Raw genomic sequence first — 11,020 nt, forward strand, 5'->3', positions numbered from 1 at the left:
ACACCCAGCCACATTCTTTCTTGATCCTATTTCCATGAACAAAGAGTTCAGCAAAGACTGTGGCACCTGCCTGTAATCCCAGCTACTTGAAAGGCTAAGGCAAGAGGATAACAAGTTTGAGGCCACCCTGGGCAATTTATCAAGACCCTGTCTCAAATAATAATAATAATAATAATGTTTTAAAGTACTGAGGATTAACTCGGTAAAGCACTGACCTAGAATATGTGAGGTTCTGGATTCAACTACAAATACTGGTGGCAGGGGGATTTAGCTAAGGCTCCAGAGAAGATGTGAGGGTCAGTCAAGCTGACAAATGAAGGGATATGCATCTCTAAGTAGGATTTAGTGTTGTAGAAAGGGAAGAAAAGTGAGGGATTGGGAGAATAAAATTGCCACCTCCTGCTACATTAAGGAACATTTCCTGAAAGAGGTGGAGTTTGCAAGACTTGGTGCTAATTGAAAAATGTGGAATACCACCTTTTTTCTTCCTTACTTTCTATATCTAGCAGCAAAACAAAATTAGTTTTGCTGTGCTAGAGAATTTAGCTTGTGAGTTGTATAGCCAGTTCAGGAGAGTAACACAGCCACCAGCTTCTTCTTTTTGACTCTCAAGGGAAGAACATTTGAATTCTGTCTAGACTCATTCTGTAAAGTGGGAAAAGTATTGGCCCTTTAGACTTTTTTTTTAATTTCCGCTCCTCCCTAATTCTCAGAAAATGCAGCTGTGATGCATACAACTGATCAACCGTATCGATCAGATTCCAGTGGGAGACCCCTAAAGTAGAGAGGGAATGGGGGCATTCTCCATGTTGGAAAAGAACCCAAGAAAAGGTTTCATGAAGCAAACAGTTCTGGTTCTGTAGAGAAATTAATATGAAAAGCTGAATCCTGACTCTCAGGCTAATGGTTGAGCATGGCGTCTGGGCAGAGGGAGCTGGTTGGATGAGATAAGTGTTCTGTAATAACTGGATGTGCCAGCTGCACAACAGGGTGACAGTTGTCACAGCAAGACAGCCCTGTGTGAACAGTGTGGGGCAGGTCACCCCCCAACACCCTCCTCTCCTAAGCCGCCTCTGTTTATTACTGATCCTTCTGCAGACACATTCTCTTTAGCTGTCTTAAAACAGTTTCCTAAATTCTAGCCAAACTGCCACCTTTTCCTACTTCTTACCTGGAAGGCAGTCAGCTCCATGTAAACTGGCCCCTTACGTACCAATTTTAGAGTTTAATTCTTAGTGTTTGGGAGGATGAGAGCCTCACAGTTTTTCAAATGTGCCTTTTAACTTCCTGCCTTCTTGTGGCTGTTCTTGTGACTTCCGCTAGGAAGCGGACCCTGAGTGCCTACCACGGCTGCATTACCCCCTCCCATTCCTGCTGTAGACATCCTTCCAGCCCCTCACTCTCATCAACTATTACTCTTTGGAGGCCAATGGCTTACCAAAATAAAAAATGCACATACCTTTTACCTCAATGATTATACTTCTAGAGATGCAGTCACATAGGTATACAGAAGGATAAGGTCTATTCATTCTAAATAGTGGAAATAATGTGTTTACCATCAAGGGTTAATTTTTAAAAATATGATCTGCCTGTACAATGTAGTATTTTCAGCCATTTAGAATATATACTGGGCTGGGGATGTGGCTCAAGCGGTAGCGCGCTCGCCTGGCGTGCGTGCGGCCTGGGTTCGATCCTCAGCACCACATACCAACAAAGATGTTGTGTCCGCCGAGAACTAAAAAATAAATATTAAAAATTCTCTCTCTCTCTCTCTCTCTCTCTCTCTCTCTCTCTCTCTCTCTCTCTCCCCCCCCCCTCACTCTCTCTTTAAAAAAAAAAAAATAGAATATATACTGCTAGCCAGGCATCGTGGCATAGACCTGTAATCCTGTGATTGAGGAGAATCACAGGTTTCAGGCCAGCATCAACAACTTGGTTAGATCCTATCTCAAAAACAAATGACTGGGGGCATAGCTCAGTGGTAGAGTCCCCTGCATTAAATCCCCCCCCACCACACACACACACAATAGTTTGCTTCATAAGAATATCTTTAAAAAAACACCTCCTGAGCCGGGTGTGGTGGCATATGCCTTTAATCCCAGAAACTCAGGAGGTTGAGATAGAAGGATTTCAAGTTTAAAGCCAGCCGCAGCAATAGAGAGGTGCTAAGTAAATCAGTGAGACCCTGTCTCTAATACAAAATTGGACTGGAGATGTGACGCAGTGGTTGAGTGCCCCTGAATTCAATCCCTGGACCAGAAAAAAAAAAAAATCACCTCCTGAAAAAAAGGTAAGATGTACATAGTATGAATTTTAACAGGTAAATTTATGTATGTATATGCAAATATATGCATACAGATACATGGGAAATGTTTGGAATGATGAATAAGAAAATAGCTGTTAGTGTTAAGCAGGCTAGGACTCTCAGAACAAAAGGTGATTCACTTTTTTTTTTTTTTTTTTTTTTTGGTACAGGGATTGAACCCAGGGGCGCTTAACAAATGAACCACATCCCCAGCCCTTTTTTTTTCTTTTTAAGTATTTTTTTTAGTTGTCGATGGCCCTTTATTTATTTATGTGTGGTGCTGAGAATTGAATTTAGTACCTCACACACGCTGGGCAAGTGCTCTACCATTGAGCTATAACCTCAGCCCCAGCCCTTTTTATTTTTTATTTGGAGACAGGGTCTCACTAAATTGCTTAGAGCCTCTCTAAATTGTAAGACTGGCCTGGAATTTGTAATCCTCCTGCCTCAGCCTCTTCCTCACGTTGATGAGATTACAGGCACAGGACACCACATTCAGCTAAAATGTAACATGTTAATTTTTGTTTTTGGTGGTGCTGAGGATTGAAATTTTTTTTTTTGGTGGTGCTGAGGGCCATACACGCTAGGCAAGTGCTCCTCTACACTGAGCCATATCCCCAGGCCCCATCGGAACCATTTGTAACTTTACAGTTCATCGGCACTAAGTCTATTCACATTGCCATGCCATCATCACCACTATCGACTCCAGAACACTGTCTTGCACATCGGAAACTCTGAACCCTTTAAACAATAACTTTGCATTCCTCTTTCTCCCTGTCCCTGGAAACTACTTTTCTATTTTCTGTCTTAACGAATTTGAGTATTCTGCATTAAACAGCGGTTCACTTGATGCTTTGAAACTTCATGTATTTTTTCCCTAACCTTCTCCTTCCCAATCTTCTCCTCTCTGATCCTCTTTTCTCTAACCTCTCCTCCCAGATCTTTTCCCTTCTCTTCTCCTTCCTGATCTCTCCTTCCAAATCTCATTTTCTCTGAATCACCTGTTTAAAAGCCCCCAGTTCCTGTTGATGGGCAGCGATCACAGCCTTTGGGACAGGAGTCCCCTGGGTTTCTCCTTTGCTAGCAAAGCAATAAACCTTTTTCCTTTTTCTCAAACCCCATGTCCTCGTTATTGGATTGGCACTAGGACCAAGCTTTGAGCAACATGTCTGTGGAATCACATAGTATTTATCTTTTTGTGTCTGGCTTATTTTATTTATCATAATGTTATCAAGGTTCATCCACCTGTGGCAAGTGTCAGATATTCTTTCCTTACATATGTATAGTTTATAGTATAAGTTTAAAAAAAAAAACCCTGTAGTTTAGTATACAAAGATTAAGAAAAAGGTTTCCTTCCTTCTCTAGGCTAGATAATATAACATACCTGTCTTCTGTTGCAATTATTTTGAGCCATGCACAGGTGATAAGAGTAGTCACCCCTTCCATGATTGCTTTCTTAGTTCTGCAGACAGTACCACCATCTCTTTTGTACTCTTAACAGAAGAGGAATAAAAGTGGATACTTCTTTATCGCCCATGGAATCACAGCCACTTGTGTATTCGAGCTGAGGATCATAGCACATGCTTTATATACCACAGACCAACAGGTTTGGTTCTTTGGTTATACTTCAACCTCTTCCAACCATTACTGCAAATGACTACGGTCCACAGCCTCATATCAGAGAATCTCAGGGTTAGAAGTTACTTTGGATAAGGTAGACCAACAATCCCTAAGCACTTGGTCTTCACAACTGTGCTCCAAGTACCTTCCAGCGTGTATGTCATTACCTCCAATGCAGAGTCATTTACCCTGTGACTGCCAACATCTGTATTCCTGTAACTCTCCCAGCCCCATTCTGATCTCTGGAGAACTCAGGGAACTCTCTTTCCTTCTCCCTGTGACAGCTCTTTAAATAGCTGAAGACAGCTCTTATGTCCCCTGAGGTATGTCTTTACCAAAGAACATTTTCATTTCCTTTACCCATCCAACTACCTTCACCATCTTGCCCATTGTCCATGCTCTAAATAGGAAGGACAGAGACAATAATCAAGCGGAGCATGGTTTTCTCTTGCAAGCTATTGACCTAAAATGAATACTCAATCATGAGGTTTACACAAGAAAAAAAAAAAAAAAAAAAGCCTGTAATCCTAGTGATTCAGGAGGCTGAGGCAGAAGGATCACAAGTTTGAAGCCAGCCTGGGCAACTTAATAAGACCCTGTCTCAAAAAAAGGTCTGAGATGCAGCTCAGAGATAGAGCCCCCCTGGGTTCAATCCCCAATACCAAAACAAAACAGAGAGTGATACATAAGATTTGAAATTATGGGTGGCCTTGCTGTTCTAAACACCGTGCTGCCTGCTCTCTCTACACACAACAAGCCTCGTGTAATCAGGAAAAGACAGCATGCATAGAACTGTCACTTTCAGAAAATTTTGGGGTGCTGGGGTTTGAACCCAGGACCTCACCTTTGCAAAGTAAGCATTCTACTTAGCTACATTCCCAGTTCTTTTAACTTTTCATTTTGAGACAGGATCTCACTAAGTTGCTGAGGCTGATCTCAAATTCTCCATCTTCCTGCCTCAACCTCCTGACTCTCCAGGATTATAGGTATGTGTCTCTTTGCCCAGCCAAAATGCTATTTAAAAAAAAAATGAGGCAAAAGCTACTGCTAGATGTCTGTGTGTTCAGAAATTTTCCATGAGCTTGTTAGAATTAAGGATTGGGCCAACTTCAGCCATCCATCCCCTAGACGTGTCCACTTTAGCTTCCTAGCATAACAGATTGTACTGTGGTCTGGGCCAGTAGTAAGGAGGTGAGATTGTAGGGCTCCTCTGCTCCTGGAATTCCCAGTCTTCATTGTCCCTAGTACCTCTTTATTTTGGAACCAAACTCCGCTGTGCATAGTTTGCTTCTGCGAATCTCTGAAACTCATTGATAGGAATATTTAAGAGAGTAGGGACTACCCTGCGCCTTCCCTCATCAAAAATTGCTTTTTGCATGCCTGTAATCTCAGCAACTTGGAAGGTTGAGGCAGGAGGATCACATGTTTGAGGCCAGGCTCAGCAATTTAGAGAGACCCTGCCTCAAAATAAAAAATGAAAAATCTCTGGACATACGGCACAGTGGTAGAGTGCCCTGGGTTCAGTCCCCAGTAACCCTCACCCTGTCATCACTGAAATTGCTCTTCAACTGGGTGAGGTGATAACGTGCCTGTGATCCTAGCTGCTCACAATTCAGAGGCAGGAGGAGTTCTTGAATCCAGGAGTCTGAGACAGGCTTGAGCAACACAGCAAGACTCCATCCATATCATTAAAAGGCTTTTTTTTTTTTTCTTCGCTCTTCAGAAAAACATTTCATCCAGTTGTTTATAATTTTCATAGAAAACCATGTCAGTGCCTTATTTTCCCAGGGATATTTCCCCAGGGATAATTAAAAGTCTTATTTCTAATTATAGTGTCCAATTAAGGGGATTCCAGACTTCAGCAAAGAGGTGAGGTTAGTGGAAACTTCCATCTTGGTGTTTTGTTTTGTTTTGTTTTTTGGTAATGGGCCTTTATTTTATTTATTTTTATGCAGTGCGGAGAATCGAACCCAGTGCCTCACACATGCCAGGCAAGTGTGCTACCACTGAGCCACAACCCCAGCCCCCTTCTTGTTCTTCTTGAACCTTTTTTTTTCTCATCTATAAACTGAGGGGGGCTGATCCCCAGTTCTTTTTTTTGAAATATATTTTTTACTTTTTAGTTATAATATCTTTATTTTATTTACTTATTTTTATGTGGTGCTGAGGATCAAACTCAGTGCCTTACGTGTGTGAAGCAACCACTCTACGACTGACCCATAATCCCAGCCCTGATCCCCAGTTCTGGCTCCTATGCGTTGGTGATTTATTTGGTGTTAGTAAATACATCTAGGAGCCCTTTCTGTGCACCCTCTAGCCCCATGCCTCTCACACTGTCACATGATTTAATCTGGGTTCTCCAGACAAGCACAACAAATAGATGTACGTGTGTGAAGAGATTTACTATAAAGAATTAAATGACACCATTACAGAGACTAACAAATACCAAGATCTACAGGGTGAATCAGGAAGCCAGGGCCCTGGGAGAGCTGATGGTGTTGTTCTAGTGAAGGCTGGCAGCTCGAGACCCAGGAAAAAGCTAATATCCCAGTTTGAAAGCAGTCAGATTGGAGATATTCCCTCATATTAAGGAAATAATCCATTGTTTGTTCTTCTCTTGGGACTTTGTTGAGATCAGACGCACTCACATCAGTCTGCTTAACTTAGCCAACCAATATAAACATTAATCTCATCCCAAATCACCCTCACTGAAACACCCAGAATAATGCCTGACCAAATATCTGGGCACCCATTGTCCAGTCAAGTTGACACACAAAATTAACTATCATACTCTTAGAGGTAGGTGACTGTCACTCAAAAGGTCTGGCCCTGGTTGTGACCAAGAGAGCTATCCAACGGGCATGTTCTCTGAACTCCTGATCATAAAGGCAAGGCCATCCTTGGTACCTGACTGAACTTACTTCCCCTACCCCCTGCCCATTTCCCTATAATTTTTTTTCCACAGCCCTTCACAGCTTTAATTTTTTTTTCCTTTTTTCACATTAAGAAAATTTTTTAATATATTTGAAGAAAAATATTACCCATACAATTCACAGTAGCTCATACATTAGACAATTTTAAAGTATACTGAAACAAAAAACACTACTCATTTTAAAAAATATAAAACCACCGACACAGTACAACAATTCTCTCTTATCCATGGTTTCACTTTCTGTGGTCCATTACCCGTGGTCAACCACGATTCAAAAATATTAATATTCCAGAAATAAATATCCATAAGTTTTTAATTGCCATTCTGAGTGGCATGATGAAATGTGGTACCATCCCATTCCATCCTTCCTGAGATTCAAATAATCCCTTTGTACAGAGTGTCCACGATGTACACACTATCCATGGCAGTTGAGACAACATTCATATAATTTTTATTATAGTATAATGTTAACATTGTTCTATTTTATTATTGTTGTTGTTAATCTCTCTTGTAATTTGGAAATGAGGTCATGTGTAGACTATGCAGGAATGTTCAGAGATAAAATTATCTGAGTACTATAACCTAATCAGTGGATTAGAGCATTTATCTGATGGATTGATAATTTAAATGGACTATCTGGGTGGTACCTATAGGCACTTAGGACACGACTGGAGAGGTAGATCACTGAGGGAAAGCTCTTGAGATTATATCTCAAGGGCTGGCTCCTCCTTCTCTCTGTACTTCCTGGCTACCATGAGGTCAGTAGCTTTCCTCCACCAGGCCCTTCTGCCATGATGTTCTGTCTCATCTTGAGCCCAGAGCAATGGAGTTGACCAACTATGGACTGAGCCTCTGAAACTGTGAGCCAAAATAAACTTTTCCTCCTCTAAGTTATTTTTGCTGGGTATTTTGGTCATAATGACAAAAATCTGACAAACACAGAGATTGGTGAGAAGTGGGATTCTTGCTATGACAATATCTTACCATATGGTTTAAAAGCCTTTGGGACTGGTTCATGAAAGGAGTTTGGGAAAGTTTGGAGGTGCAGGCTAAAAAGATTTTAAAATGTGGTAAATGGAGATTAATGGGTGATTCTGGAGGAAACTCAGAAGACCAGAATGTTGATAAGAATGTAGATAATGGCCAGGCGCCGTGGTGCATGCCTGTAATCCCAGCAGTTTGGGAGGCTGAGACAGGAAAATTACAAGTTCAAAGCCAGTCCCAGCAATGGCCAGGCGCTAAGCAACTCAGTGAGACCCTGTCTCTAAATAAAATACAAAATAGGGCTGGGGATGTGGCTCAGTGGCCGAGTGCCCCTGAGTTCAGTCCCCATTAACCCCTTTCCAAAAAAAAAAAAAAGACAAATAGTAAAGATGACCTCATTGGATTAGAGGTCATTCATGTCACATTGTAGCAAAGAACTTGTCTACATTTTTGTCCATGTTCTGAGAATTTCTGTGAGGCAGAATTTAAAGGCAATGGACTAATTTATCTGGTGGAGGAAATTTCAAGGCAGCACAGCATTCAGGTGTAGCATGGGTACTGCTGGAAGCTGTTAGAAGGACTTTCTGTGATAATTGGGAGCAGAAAGCCAAGAAGAAAGATTTGAAAGACTTGTAGTTTGGTCACAGAAGAAGCCTGTGTAAAATTGGGACCAAGGAAGGTGTCGTTAAAGAGATTACTACCATTAAAGAAAAGCTAAGTACTTTGTATGGAGACAATAGGAAATGTGCCTTGAGGGCGTCTCAGCAATCAGCAAGATCACACCATCACCTACTTAAAGGGGTAAAAGTGAGACTCCTCAAGAATAGACCCTGGGGGCATAGTGCTCACCCAGGGGTGCCTAGGAAGTTGTTTCTCCAGGATTTGATCACCATGCTCATCTTTCCCAGGTATTCAAAGGCTGCTGTAGCCAAAGTCCAAGGGGAACTGGATAATGCTGGATCTGCTGGCAGACCTTGGCATTGTTCATATAGTGCTGGTTCTGTAGGAATACAGGATGCTGGAGTTAGGGAGCTGTCCACTGAGATTTCATAGGAAGACCTGGGAAGCCAGGAAAGGTGTAGTAGGGTTTGAATCCTTGTAGGCAGCACATGAGAAAGTGATGCATAAAGCTTTGAAGGTGGAGCCAAAGCTGGAATGGAGACACCTGGGGTTGAAAAGTATCAGTAACACGGAGTGTCTGCTGAGGAAAGCTGCTGGCTGCAGACAGAGTCAGGTAACAGAGAAACTATGTGGACTGCAACTGACAAGGTCACAGGAACAGAGCTACCCAACCCTTGGAGAGAACATCTCACTGCCACGTGCACCAGAAGTTGGACATAGAGCTACAGGACTTGTTTGCCCAGACAGATTTTGGTTTTGCTTTAGTCCCATCTCCTCTTTCTATGCCCCTATTTCTCTCTTTTGGAATGGGAATGTTTGTGCCGTTATATATTGGAGGCATATGACTTGATTTTTATTTTTACAGAGGCTCACAGCTAAGAGTTTGCCTTAAGTCTCAGAGGAGTCTTTGGACTTGGACGTTGGGCAATGCTGAAGCTATTAAGACCATTTGGACTAGCGGAGATGGAATGAGGGCACTCTGCATTGTGAGATGGACATGAGATTTTGGGAGCCAGAGGTGGAATGTTGTGGCTTGGATGTGAGGACTCCTCCAATGTTGAAGGGATAGTGTAGGAATGTTCAGAGCTGAAATGATTAGGTTCTGAAGCTGTAACCTAATCAGTGGATTAGTACATTTGACAGCTTAATAATTGAGCAGTAACTGAAGGTAGGTGGGGCATGGCAAGAGAAGGTAGGTCACCCTGGCTTCTCCTTCTCTCTGCTTCCTGGCTACTGTTAGGTAGCAGCTGTCCTTCACCATGTCCTTCTGCCATGATGTTTTACCTGATCTTAGGCCCAGAGTATAAAGTTGGCCAACCCTGGACTGAACCCATGAGCCAAAATAAACTTTTCCTTCTCTAATTTGTCCTTGTCAGATATTTTGGTCATGACAATGAAAAGCTGATGAACACAATTTCTTATTCTGCCTAATTTATAAATTTAATTTTTTCATAGGTGTGTACATTTGGTGAGGGGAACCATAGTACTGTATAGGACTCATAGTAGCTGAAGTTTCAGGCATCCACTGGGGGGTCTTAGAACGTATTCCCCATGATAAAGAGGTGGGTACCATATTACTAAAGTGAATCTAAACAAAGAAAACATTGCAATAAACTATGTGTTACCCAAAGGCAAACCAACCATCTTCAGTCCAGCCACCTGATGTTAGGAGTGTTGAGCTGAGGTTGTCTACTTGTTCAGGATTTCATCTGCCCATTCATTTTGTTTGCTCAATCACACATTTAACCAAGTGAGCCAGAATATTGAGTAGTAGGTGTAGGTACAGAGCTAAGTTTGGAGCAACAATGATTAAGATACAGCTTTTGCCCTGGAAGATCTTGTGCAAGAACAGATTGCAAATTCGTACTTGGGCTTCAGATCTCATCTTAACATCACTTCTAGGTTCCCTTCACTGGGCCACATCTCAGAATGAGCTAGGGTCCCCCGCCCATCCGTGCACTTCTCTAACCCTGTGTTCCCCTATCACACATTCTGTAACTGCATCTGTGTATCTCTGAACTCTTTTCATCAGGGATATTCAAGAAGGCAGGGATGGCATCTGTCACAGCCCTGGCACATGGTGTTTGGTCAATAAATACTCATAGGATTGATGATTCAAATATATTTCTGCCTAATGGACATGAAAACCACAATAGCAATGTGCTACGGGAAGACTGAGGAAAGAATGATTAACCTCAGGGAACCAGAGAAGGAGATGTTTAAGCTGAGACTGGGAAATAAATGCAACTTTACTGGGCAGAGGAGGTAGAGGGCTTTCCCTGAAGAGAACACACCAAATGCAAATGCACTGAAGCTCCAATGTGCAAAATTTGCTTGAATGGTGGAAGCAGCTCCTTGCAGCTAAAACAGCATTTGAGAGGCTGAGGGAGAAGGGGCTGGTGGGTAATAAAAATTGGACCAAGCAATATGTGGAAGACTACATTGCTTGCCCTGGGCAGAAGTGAGTCTCCTCCGAGTCCTGCTGTAGGCTGAGTACAGTACGATCAGCTCAATGCTTTGGCACAATAACTCAGGCTGCAGTACCACCTGGACCTGGT

The sequence above is a fragment of the Ictidomys tridecemlineatus genome, chromosome 10 (genome assembly GCF_052094955.1).
Source record: "Ictidomys tridecemlineatus isolate mIctTri1 chromosome 10, mIctTri1.hap1, whole genome shotgun sequence".
NCBI lineage: Eukaryota > Metazoa > Chordata > Mammalia > Rodentia > Sciuridae > Ictidomys > Ictidomys tridecemlineatus.